Source organism: Hemicordylus capensis, chromosome 2 (genome assembly GCF_027244095.1).
Source record: "Hemicordylus capensis ecotype Gifberg chromosome 2, rHemCap1.1.pri, whole genome shotgun sequence".
NCBI classification, from domain to species: Eukaryota; Metazoa; Chordata; class Lepidosauria; order Squamata; family Cordylidae; genus Hemicordylus; species Hemicordylus capensis.
Genome location: NC_069658.1, coordinates 421,643,735 through 421,657,283, shown reverse-complemented (window position 1 = coordinate 421,657,283; position 13,549 = coordinate 421,643,735). Strand labels below are relative to the sequence as shown.

The following is a 13,549-nucleotide window of genomic DNA, read 5'->3' as shown; positions in this document are numbered from 1 at the left end:
TGAACCCATCCCAATTGATCACAGGGATCTGGGATTAGAACGCAAGGCTTCCAGATCAGAGGGTGTGCCGTCTGACAAGAGTGAGGCCTGGCAACTGTCTCTGCTTAGAAATCAACCATAGGCTCTAGTTGATTATTAAAGATGAAGGAATCCTGTCCCCTCATATTTAATCTAATAGTCCACTTATACCAATAATAATGTATAATAAAACTCGTTAACCACTGCAATAGGTATCTCTTGTTATAATCTATTTATTTGAATGCAGTTGTAATTTGGAGCAAAGGAAGAGCTAGACCGTGCTCTCTAGTGGTTATGCACTGCGCATGCTTGCTATGAAATATTTTGAGCTGTATCCTTTGGATGGCCTGGGAAATTGCTATCCTGTGTTTATGGCATAGCATATGTTCCATGTAATGGAATGATAACAAGCCATACATAATAAGGCTGGCAACAGTTTCCATGGTTGAAGAAATGATGGCTGAACTCCAATAGGTCTTCAGAAATGGGCTTCCTTTCCATTTCACTGCCCCATTAGGCGTAATGCATTATAACAGTGTTGCCATTATTGTCCTTCTAGCCCATCATCAGTATATTGTTACACCATTAACAACTGGTTTCAGTGCATAATATGCTAGTGGCTGGGGCATAATGGGATGGTTATTCATGACCAGCCATTATGAATGAAGTCATCAGCACCCAGAAACAATTTCACATTAATGGTGACAGGACTATTCAGAACCATTTCCCTAGCTCTTCACTATCATGGTGGTCTGTTAGGCTGGTCTTTAATGTCTAGAAGTCTCCAGTCACTGATAGGCTCACTTTAATGCCCCCTTTGTGGACATCTTAGTCAATTCAAACCTGCTGCTGAAACACTGCCTTGCCTTGCCACTATTTAGGTGTTCAAAGCACCTTACAAAGATATCTAAATGGAGTTTTTAGTTTCAGCAGAGGTGGGCTTCCATATGCAGACCTTCCACCCTAGAGTGAGCAGATCCCTCCCTTCACTTGACGGAGGACTACCCTGGCTTGACAGAAGTTCAGAATCCAGAAGTTCAGGGATCTTAGTGGCGTTGTCCGGCTGTTTCAGCTTCATGATGGGGCAGAAAGCAGACTCTTTCTACAAGCAGTAGAGATGTGCACAAATACAAAATTGTGATTTGTTTCGTGTTCAAATCAAAGCCAGCAGTTTTGATTCAAATACAAATCTAGCCTGCTCAAAACCAGTTTGATTCGATCTGGAATTGATGTTTTTAATCAAATCTGAATCGATTTGACCTGTGCTCTGTGTGTGTGTGTGTGGGGGGGGCTCATGTACTTACAAAAAAGTTTTTTTCAGGCATTGGGGTGTCCTGAAATTACCTTGGTTCATTGCAGAGCCCACAGGGGTGGGGAGAGGTAACCCATCCACCACCACCCTGTGGTTGCCAGACGCTCCTATGATTGACGAAGAAGAGGCACGCGGAGGCTCCCTTTAACCGCTCTTGGCCGGAGTGGACAGCAATAATGCAGAGCTGGCAGTGGTAGGGAGGCAGTGACTGGACCCCCAGATCCTAGCAAAAGAACAACGGGCTTCCTTCATTAACAGTGTTGTAGTGCAAAAACTCGGGCGTTCTAGCTAAAAGAACACCAGGCTACCCCTTTAAATGGCCTCCCCACGCCTGCAAAGAGGCCGCTTAAAGGAGGCTTAGCCCAGCACTGGCTTTAGTAAGTGTGAGCAGCCAGCCAGGCCAGCCGCAGGGAGGGATGGCAGTTCTGGTTGCTGCCTCCCTGCGGCTTCCAGCTTTGCATTACTGTTGTCTGCTCCCACCAGGAGCAGTTAAAAGGCACCACCATGTGCCTCTTCTTTGTCAAAGGAGCAGCCAGTGGCCGCCGGGGAATGGCAGGTTGGGTCACCGCCTCCCCTCCCCTCCCCCCACTGCAGGTTTTGCAATGAGTAATGGCAATTTCAGGGCTCCCCAGCACCTTTTGTTTTTAAAAGTACATGAGGCTCTCCTCCCCATACACTGAAGGTAGAATCGATTCAGCTAGCTTCGATATGAATCTGGCTGATTCAATTCAATTGCGAATCTAATCACCCCTTTTGGGGGGTGATACATTTCAAAGTAGAAACACTCAAATCAACCAGGTTCGAGTTGAATCAATTCTGTGCCGAATCAATTTGCACATCCCTAACAAGCAGTCCTGCACCCAGATCTGAAATGTTACAGTCCAGGACAGGCTGAATTATGTGCTGTTTCTGTACATTTGAATTAGCTGTACTTAGCATAGTTCATTCCCCCTGCTCTTTGGGCTATATCCTCCCCCAAGCCCCCACTTTCTTTTTAACCACTAGGTGGTTATCCCAGTGATGATAATATTAGGATGGAGGTATAGATGATTAAAGCTGTTAACTGCCAAATTTATGTATGAATTCATTTATATCTACACTGTTTCTCCTGAAAATGTATTAATGGGGAACTGTTATTAGTGTAGCTGATTGCTGGAACATTTGGCTAATGATGAAAGAGTTCTGGAGAAATATGTTTTCACTGCACAGTCTTACAACAGTAAGCACAGTTTCCCTACCAAACTGCTCACTACTATAAAGTGAAATAATAACTATAAAGTGAAATAATAATGCAAGACCCTCATTTTCGCTTGAGATTCAGGAAATCGAATCTAAGGTGAGCTGGATGGCCTGCAATAATAAAATGAAGCACTAATTGCTGTATTAGTATCACTCTCACTTATTATATCCAACAGGAACTTCATCATTTATTAACATATGAAATGAGCCATTTTTTTGAAGGATGGTATATAAATCAAATCAAATCAAATCAAATCAAATCAATCGGCAAAAACTGAAAGAGTGTTTTCTAGAAATGAGAGAGCCGCACACAGTCCGTCACTGGTTCCATTTTGCAATTCCTGCCGTTATCAGTTTGATAGCTCAAAAGGCAACTTCAAGAACTTCACACTGTTGGCAGAACACAGCAAAGCAATATACATATAGCAATAGCAATAGCACTTACATTTATATACCGCTCTATAGCCGGAGCTCTCTAAGCGGTTTACAATGATGTAGCATATTGCCCCCAACATTCTGGGTACTCATTTTACCGACCTCGGAAGGATGGAAGGCTGAGTCAACCTTGAGCCCCTGGTCAGGATTGAACTTGTAACCTTCTGGTTACAGGGCGACAGTTTTACCACTGCACCACCAGAGGCTCATATCAATGCTAAGCACTGTTACAAAACTGTTATATAGGGGTCTTTGAGTAAACAACAGACAGTACTTCATATGATCTCATTAATCATAGGGTAAATCAATAATATTATCCCTATATTGGAGATGGAGGAAGCTGGAGAATTGTAGCTTGCCTAAGGCTACCAAGTGAGTTCCTGCCTCAGCTGAGATTTGAACCAGTGATTTCCCACCTTAAACTCATGCAGCATAATCCTAAGTAGGCTTTCTCTGACTTAAGGCCTCATGAGTTCATACCTTCAAGTACATAAGCATAGGGTTTTAGCTATGCAGAACAATCCTGTATATGTTTACTCAGAAGTAAATCCCAACATGTTTAGTGGAGTTTACTTCCAGCTAAGTGTGCATTAGACTGCAGCCAACATCACAACAGATCTCAATCTAGAAACACCTTTATATCATTTTGTTCCCAAAATATATCACTTCACATCATATCATTTCTTGTAATAGCAAACTCAAATTCATGAGTGCCTATCAGCTGAGAAGTGAAACGAGGCCATCCCCAAACAAGATAGTGGTTTCCACATACTTGGGGCACTCCTTGGCAATGTCAAAGTATATGCAGAGGCAGCCAGTGAGGGTGTCGCTGTGGGGTGGGGGTGAAGCAAGGTACTTTAAACGACGTTACCATCCATACCGGCAGCACCTGAGAGCCTCCGAGGGCAGCCACATCCTGCCTGGCATCCCTCACGGCAGCTGTCCCGCCTACGGCACTCATCAAGCCTATGCATGGCGGCCATTTGCATGGTCAGCAACACTATGCTGATGACGCAAATGGACGCCATGCATACACAGAGGGCTGATGAGTGCAGTAGGTGGGACAGCCACTGCGAAGGATGCCAGGTGGGGTAGTACTGCTCCCAGTCACTTTCAGGTGCCACTGGTATCAATGGTATTCTCTTTGAAAGGTACCTTTTGCCGTGTTTAAAATACACAAAACAGTCCTGTGAGCTTTTAGAATTTTTAGCTACAACATGTTGAGAGCTCTGGTGTCAGGTGCTGAAAATGCATGCAGCTACAGATTGCATCGACTCTTCACTCCAGCAACCCTGTTGACGACCAGAAGTAGAGCTACTGGGCAAGGGAATCCCCTCTCTGACTATGCTTTCTCTACTGGACTTCCCCTTTTGTTAGACTAATAGTCTCATTCTCTGACCTAGAGAGAGAGAGAGACCTCCTTCTTCTTCCTCTTCTGTTCCTATATCTAGCTGTTCCTATATCTAGCTATATCTCCCTCTTCTGTTCCTATATCGACAGCAAGGCATGTGGTTGTTATCTATCTCCCTGGTGGATTTCCTGAATACACTACTTTTAGAACTTTACTCCATGTCTCCAGACAAACTTTACTCCATGTCTCCACAGTGGCGGCAGAAGCAGCGCTGGGCGGAGCAGGAATAGTCTACCCTCCAGCTCAGCGGCCTCTTAGAAAGGCGCTCCGGTGCGCCTGTGCAGTTCAAATACAATGTTGCAAGCCTGTGATGGCCATGGGCTTGTGGCGCTGTATTCAAGCTGCGCAGGTGCACCGCCGCGGCTCGCAGTTCTAAGAGGCCACTGAGCTGGAGGGTCAACTGTTCCCGCTTCACCTGCTGGCCTCACCCCCACCCCACAGCCGCACACATGGGTGGCTGACATATTGGGGAGGAGAGCTTGTGGTGGTGGCGGGGTGCTTGTGGCGGCAGCAGGAGGCCCCTGGCCTGTGGAGCCCCTCCCCCACGGGCCTTGGAGGTCACGGGCCAGGGCCCGAAGGTCTGGGGGTTAGAGCATCTCTGGCTTGTAGGCAGCCAAGAAATTGACTCTTTAGCACAATATAGCACAGCAGTGGAAGGCCGTAAGGGAATGACCTTTCCTGAAACTCTCCCTGTCCCAGCATGGCCTAAAACAGTATGACAACAGCCCTGTTATATGCACTCCTATTAGACAGTGAGGATACAATGCAACATTGTATTGGAGGTCTACTTGAATAATTTAAAAGTAAGCTTATTACAGGTTTATTTATGGGGAGGGGGGACAATCACCCTGGCCCATGTGGCTTACATTAGGCTCCCAGTAGTTCCCCATCCAGGCACTGGTCTAGTCTGCACCACTTTGCTTCAATACTACAGCATCAGGTGCTCCTATATCAGGTTGCCAGCCTTCCAAGATTGCCCTGGAGTCTCAAAGAATCAGCACTGAACACCAAGTGACCTTGAAAACAATCCTGGAGTTTTTAATAGCTTGATATTGTGAAAAAGATTTGGTGGGGTGGGGGCAAGAGTCACTAGGAATAGCTTCAGTCAGAGATGGCAACTCTATTCCTGGACCATCCGCTGGATTGTGGAGCATTTGATGTCAACCCTTTCTAAAGAGAATTACAGATTGCATGTGTGAGTGTGAGCCAGTATAGTGGTTAGAGTGTAGGACTAGGAGCGGGGAGACCCGAGTTCGAATCCCCATTCAGCCATGAGACTTGCTGGGTGACTCTAGGCCAGTCACTTCTCTCTCAGCCCAACCTACTTCACAGGGTTGTTGTGAGGAGAAACTTAAGTATGTAGTACACCGCTCTGGGCTCCTTGGAGGAAGAGTGGAATATAAATGTAAAATAAATAAATAAACAAACAAACAAATAAATTTGTAACCTCAAGCAGGAAAAAGAAAGCCAAACATACTCCGGGGCTGGGAATCAAATGACACCTATAGGAGTAGATGTACTCTGTTTGTTTAACCTCTCATCAATGTTCACATTCAGCTTTCTCCATGGTCTTTATTGTTATTCATGAAGCCTCTGTCCATGATGAGTTATGCCCAGGGACTAACATACATTCTCTTTTCTTCTATACTTTTCATGACGATAGAACAGAGTCTATGTAAAGTATATAACTGTTCTATACAAGCAACTCTCATGATCCTTTTGCTTATATGTTTGGTGCTCTTAAGATGTTTAATGTCAACTGCACCTGAAGAGCACTATGCCTCCATGTTGTTATGTTATCTGTTCATGTTCAGAACTAATCCTATAACCTGGAGCATTTTCAGATAGCAGACTTTACCGCAAGTAGGGATGTGCAAATTGATTCAGGTATAAATCAATTTGTACCCAAATCTAGCTGATTTGGGTGATTTGGAGACAAAACAAATCACCCTTGTAGTCCATTGGCTAGATTTGGGTACAAATTGAATCACGCCTGATTAGATTCAAATTGATTCAAGATTCGGATCCCTCCTATTAATCCCCCCCGATTCCCAGCTTTCTTTCTTTTTTAAAGCTAAACTCCCTTCTAGAAGTGGAGTTTAGGAGCAAAATGTGTGGTCACTATTTTTCAAGTGTTTGGATTCTTTCGTGTATAAGAACTTTCCCTCAATGAATCCCTATGAGGATTCATTATTCTTTCACCTTCATTTCTTCTATTCATTTCGACTGGCTTTTCAACAGTGCCAACTGTCAACTGCCATGTGCCAACTACACCCCACTCCCACCTGCAAGGCAGTGGGGTACTTCTCAGTTCATGTTCGAGGATTTTTTTCAAGTGTTTAGGCTCTTTGGTGTCTAATAACCTTTCCGCATAATGAATTCCTATGAGGATTCATTACACACCAAAGAGTCTCAACACCTCAAAATTCCTAAAATATAAACTGAGTACACAGTGGCTTGCGGGGTAGTTGGAACATGGGATACCACTAATTCCGCAACCCAAACTGCAAAGCAGTGGGGTCAAAATGAACAGAAGGAATGATGGAGTATAATGAAGACACCAATGAATCTAAACATTTCAATATTCCCCAAAATTAAAATGAGTACCCCACTGCCTTGCAGGTGTGGGGAGGGTGTAGTTGACACATGGCAGTTGACAGTTGGCACTGTCCAGTGACAGTCAAAATGAACAGAAGAAATGAAGGTGTGCAATGAATCCTCATAGGGATTCATTATGAGGAAAAGTTATTATACACCAAATAATCCAAACACTTGAAAAATAGTGACTGCACATTTTGCTCCATAACTCCACTTCTACAAGGGCTAGAGCTTAGCTTTGAAAGAAAGAAAGAAAGAAAGAAAGAAAGAAAGAAAGAAAGAAAGAAAGAAAGAAAGAAAGCAAGCAAGCAAGCAAGCTGGTTATCTGTGGTTAGGATATGGCAACTTCAAATCCCAATGTTTCCTATGGCAGAAATGTTCAAAATCAGTAAAAACTAAAGAAATTCATTAAAAATCAACCAAGTGTCCCACTGCCTTGAAATTTGGGCGGTAGGTGGCACCCATGGGGATCTACCCACCACCCAAATTTTGTGCCCCTAGGACCTTGGTAAGTGGTCTGAATTGGTCCAAATCCGAATCAAATCAAAGCAAATACAAATCGAATCTGGGTGATTTGGAGGGAGTAGATTTGGATACCAAAAAAATTGGGGTGATTTGTTTGGGGCATAAATCGAATCCAAAAAATCAATTTGTGCACATCCCTAACCACAAGTTTACTGAGAGGCTTTACTGTGAGTTTGAAGTTGCCCCCCAAAACCAACACAAGAAGTAGATTTTTTAACCATGGATATAGATCGGGCTACACTCTAACACACAATGAAAAACCTGAATCATGTGTGAAGTGCTCCCCAATAGTCCGCAGGGACTTCACGGTAAACCTTGCCAATATGTGACTGCACACCTCCATTCCGGATGCTCAAACAGTGAGCCTCCTATAGTTCAAAAAAGAACCTTCTTTAAGCCTTTCATAGTAGGCTTGTGCCCGAAACGTTTCGGCGCTGGGGCAGGATTCGGTGCTTCGGCACCGGCGGGGGTACTACTTTAAGGGCGGGGGAGGGTGTACTCACCCCCCCGCCGCGTTTCCCCCGCCGGCGCTCTCCAAATTTCAAGCCCCTCAGGGCGGCAGCGTTCCTCCCTGCCGCCCTGTTCCCCCCATTGGCCGGAAGTGGCCGGAAGTCGCGAGCACACATGTGCCCGCCGTGCGCATGACGGGCGCTCGCGATTTCCGGCCACTTCTGGCCGACGAGGGGAACAGGGCGGCAGGGAGGAACGCTGCTGCCCCGAGGGGCTTGAAATTTGGATAGCGCCGGCCGGGGAAATGCGGCGGGAGTGTGTGTGGGTACACCCTCCCCCACCCTTAAAGTAGTACCCCTGCCGGTGCCGAAGCCTATTCGAGCACATCCCTATTTCATAGGTATATCCAATATATAACAAAAAAGGAGATGGCTCGACTGGCATTGCTTTCATAATAGACAATGAGCCCACCTGTTCAATGAAAAAAGATCTTATTGGTCCTAGAGGAGCCATTATCATTTTCCTAGAAGTGAAATTCAAAGCAAATGAAGCCAAATGACTTCTTCCTCAGATAAATTTCTGTGTGATAAATTTTCTCTGAAGTAAAAATTCTTGGGATCTATCTATCTATCTATCTATCACCTCTCTCTCTCTCTCTCTCTCTCTCTCTCACACACACAGAGACACACACACAGTCCAAATTACAATATGAAATAAAAACAATTAAGTTTCATAGATTAGAAACAATTCACAGAGTAAAACAATCGAAACAATTTCACAGAATAAAACAAATAAACAATTTAAAATTAATTTTAATTAAAAGCTTGGGACAACAGGTATATCTTAAGGGTCTTTTTAAAAACAACCAGAGATGGAGAAGCTATTATTCTGACAGTGAGTACATTCTAAAGCCCTGGGGCAGCCACAGAGAAGGCCTGCCCCCGAGCTGCCAACAGACAGGCCAGCGGCAACTGTCAGGGGCATATCTAGGGAAAATAGCACCTAGGGCAAGCACTGAAATTGTGCCCCTGTCCAAACAGGGATGATGGGACTTGTAGTCAACAATATCTGGAAATCCCTGTTAAAAGGAACACTGTACCATCTAGACTAGAACACTGTACCATCTAGACATGGTTGTTGAGCAAAACCTGAAAACATGAGCCATCTCTGTTAAAGACTTAGAACAACAGTCAGGAGTTATGTGAGGATTCCAAGTGTCATTTTCTGTCTCATCACATGCTTTTTTAAAAAAACATGACTTTGTCCTAGAGGATCACCTGCCCAAATAGCCACTAGCAAAATAGGGGAAGAAGAAGGTGGGGGGTGGGGGAGCCTATAAACCAGTGATGATTCCTGCCAGCCTTTGTCTTGTGATGACTGTTGGCTCATGATGGGGTATATGTGCATTCACCACACTAGTGCTTACTTTGGCACCAGGAGGGAGGAGGACACATTAGTTTGCCACACTAGACAGAGGCAGTTGAAACAGGAGCAGACAGCCAAGTTCTGCCAGGGCCAAAACCAGCCCCTGCCAGACTAAGAAATCATTGTAATTTGCCCCTTTCTATCACAAGTAGTGTGCTGTTCTTTTATTATTGACTCTAACTCTCAGATATCCCAGTCATGGATGGAAAATTCAGGGTCAATTTACAAGAGACACATTTCCTACATGGAAGTTTCTTCTGTGCAGCTGTTGTGCAGAAACCCATGTATAGTGATCAATACCTATGTATCTATTCCGCCAGGGGCATAGCAAGGTTGGAATGGGCACAGAGATCAGATTTTCAAATGGGCCCCCAGCCCCTCAAAGTCCAGGGCCCCCAAGGATTTAAGTCTGATATTACAAAATAAGTATGCTGCCTGGAAATACATTTCACTGAATACACATACGCACACTTCACAATATATAGTGATATACATTGAGTACTATATATTTGTGCTACTTTTAATGCCTAGAACACACTAGAAACACTAAGTATTAAAATGGACCCCTCGCTGCAGATTAGCAAAGGAGACTTTCAACCATGCAGAGTGAGCCTATGTATGTTTTCTCAGAATTCTGAACAAATTCAGTAAATTGATTCTAGGAGGTTTTTCACACGAGGCTTTTAAAGCGCTTTAACACACATCTCCTCTGGAATGGTGGTGCTGCATTCACAGGTTGGCCAGATTTACCCTGAAGTCCCTGTGAGTTATTGGGGAGCAGTTCACACACAAGAAAAATAAAATAAAACCAAAGCACAACACATGCTTCACAGTTCTCACTCAGACCTTCTGGGTTGCAAAACAACTTGAACATAAGTGCATTTATGAATGAATGAATGAATGAATGAATATGATATTGTTTCAGAAGTTTTTGTAATTTTCTTCCATGAAACAAGCCACTTATAGGGCTTTTTAGATAGTTTTTGTTTTTAAAGCCAGCAAAGTTTCCACTCTGTTTTAAATTAAATATTCAGAGACTTCTCAGTCTCCCCCCCACCCCCCATATAAAAGCCCTATGGCAAGCAGATCCCTATATATGGGGGGCGGGTGTAACCAGAAAAGGGAATTCACATTCTACCTGGCAAAGGCTGGGCTGGGCTGGCTGGGCTGGGCAGAGGGTCTGCTGCAGAGAATCTGCCTGCCTCCTTGCTTGCTTGCTTGGGGCCTGTCGGCCTACTCGAGTTCAGGCTTCAGGGAGGCCTGCACGGAGGCCTCTCTGGAAGCCCCGCCCACCCGCCAATCAACTGAGAGGCAGGGAGAGAAGAGCTCTGCAGTTTGCAGGCGGCTCCAATCGTAGGCCGGAGGTTAAGGCAAGCAGGAGGGCAAGTGGCTGAGGGGCCTTGGGGCTGGACAGGTGGGCAATGGGGAGGGGGTGGCAAGCACTGGTGTGCCCCCCCAGTGGTGCCTAGGGCACGTGCCCTGGCTGCCCCCTCCCAGTTATGCCAATGGGAACTGTAACTGGTCCTCCCCAGATGTATCACATGGGCCTCACATCAAAGATCAGTGAAAGGCTTATTGTGACCTCAGAAAACCCTTCACAGCCTCTTGCTATGGTGAACATGGTTCACACCTCTTTGGATCACCCAGGAAGAAAATGGTGAGGGGCCAATATGTTGCTATAGTATGTTGCCTCACAGCTGGAGGTCCCTGTCCTTGAGACCAGATGCCTCAGAACAGGATTCTATGCTGATTGTCTACATTAAATATTGCCCACAGATCAAAAGCCCAAGAAAATGAGACAGAAGCCTCTAAGCAGAGAAAGCAAATTCCCTAAAAAGCAACAGGAATAAACGACACATCAGCAAATCTGTCAAGAGTGGTAATATCCTTAGAACAGCATCTGCAATTAAAGGCATCTTCTCAGTGTGTGTCATATTCCCATATCTGCCATTGGTGATGCCAGGAATAACAACAAAGACAAACACCTCAGCAGTGTCACAGCTACTTAACATCAAGGAAAAAAATAAAGAGTCATTTCACCTTCTTGTTTTGTTCTCAAGTGTCAATCAAAGTAGGGGAAAGGGAGGGAGAGAAATATGCATGCACACAGACAATGCAAATGTCAGCAGTGTGTATTAGACACTTGGGATGGGACTTCTAGGCTGTAGCCATGGCTAAATTCAACAAAGGAGAATAAATTCTCTCTCTAGGATCCAATTCTACAGTCAATAGTGCTTACATCCAAATAAACTTGCTTGAAGCTGATGTGTAGTTGTTAAAGAACAAAATGTGGGGAAACTAACAAATACAGAAATAGTGATGATATAATGTAAGGAATAAAATGTAAGCAAGGCAACTGTACTTTTTGTACTTGGGTTGTGCATTCCTTAGTACAAAACATATACACACCCCATCAAATGGGAAAGTGAATTAGAATTAGGCTATCTTTTACTTTTTTTTAACCTGAGGAGAAAAAATATGAAGTGAGAATAAACCTTTAGCTGTAAAGAAGGGGAAAGGGTATAATAAAGTGGAGTTCCCCCCAACAATATACAAAGACCAAACAACACACTCATGTAACTATGAGGCCTCATCATTCTACTACTCTCTAGGGATGTGTACAGAACCAGTTTGGAGGCCCTTTATGGACATCCGAACCAGTTCAAAGGTCTGGTGTTTCCGCTGGTTCAAAGGTGTGTGTGTGGGGGGGGGGATAACTTTAAGGACTGGGGAGGTTACTCCCTCCCCCACCCCCGGCACTGTCATTAAAATCAGTCCCAGAGGGCAGCAGTGCATCTCTTTGCCGCCCTGGTACGTTGCGGACCAGAAGTGGCTGGAAGTGTCCGCTACGTGTGCATGATGGACGTGCACACACACAGCAGACACTTTCAGTCCACGATGTACTGGGGCAGCAAGGAGGTACACTGACGCCCCTCAGGACCTATTTTAATGACAGTGCTGGTGGAGGAAACACGGCCAGGGGCGGGGAGAGCACCCTCTCCAGTCCTTAAAGTTATCCCCTCACCTTTGAACTAGCAGTTGCCGGTTCCATGCACATGCCTACTTCTATCGCTCACCTCTTCTCATCGCCCAAGATGATGACTTAATAACACCTGTATACCCAGCAGTGTTTCAGAACAGATAACAGGGAAATGAGCTATGATTTCTAACAACCACAGACATGCCACCTCAGGCCATCATCCATGTTTGACCTCTGTCAGCTCTGGTTGTTTGTCTTCTAGCCATCCTCAATACTTGTCCTCCAGCAAGATGTCCTCAATCTCCATTGGCCATTTAAAAAAATGTTGATAGTTTTAAAATCAACACAATAATGCTTGTTAGTGGTTTTTTTTAAAAAAGACATCCAACGTTTACAGTCTGTTTATGCATGGAAGTGGTGTTTTGGGGCTCAGTCACCTCTTTTTGGCTTTGAAGGTTGATGTCAAGAAGAAATAAACTGTTTGCAGTAAAGAATGCTAAGTTTATTATCCAGCCTAACCTTAGAAGCCGCCAGTCTTTCCAGCGGCACAAGAGTCATATGCTTGTCATCAGTAGCATGTGGGCTACTGCAGTTCTTAACAGTTGCATCATGTGGTGGACTGGTGGTGTGGAAATATTTTCCTTTCTTGACTCAGGCTAGGTTAATGATTAATCTCCCTGACTGGTCTAAACCAGTCCTCAGCTGCTTCCTCAGATACCTAGCTCATGGTGTGGGGGTGGGGACTCTTATCAACTGAGTCATCTGTCTGAGAGCTCTGAGAAGCTGCTAGGCTGTTAAAAACCTTTAACTTTCCAAAACCCAGAAAGAAAAAGGAAATATTCTGGCAAACCCAGAAGTTCCTGTAGTTACTGCTGCCACCAAGCATTCTGGACTTTCAGAGAACTGGACCATTGGATTGAGTACTTTAGTCCAAGTCCCTCTGTAACTGGGTATCAGGCAAATAAAAAAATTTGCTCCCCCTTTGTTAATAGGCAAAAATAAAACCAACTGTTCTCCCAGGCGTCTGCTTGAACATGGAATTAATTGTTAGTTTGGTCAAGCTGTCTGAGATGTGTTTGCGCCAGTGGGCTTGCTCCCTGCTGGGTTAATAATCCAACCCTTAGAGATTTGGAAAAATAAAGAACAGAGAAAAAAA

The 13,549-nt window shown here is 44.6% G+C and overlaps 1 protein-coding gene and 1 long non-coding RNA gene across 10 annotated transcripts in view; one reads left to right on the top strand and one right to left on the bottom strand.

Annotated features, from left to right (window-relative positions):
* The window catches only part of CA10 (carbonic anhydrase 10), a 509,308-nt gene that overhangs the window by 232,530 nt on the left and 263,229 nt on the right, over positions 1–13,549 (bottom strand). The gene's annotated exons all lie outside the window — the stretch shown is intronic.
* On the top strand, positions 10,734–11,457 carry LOC128345801 (uncharacterized). The gene is made up of 2 exons (XR_008316651.1): positions 10,734–11,070; positions 11,190–11,457. It is a non-coding gene; the product is annotated as an uncharacterized LOC128345801 (long non-coding RNA).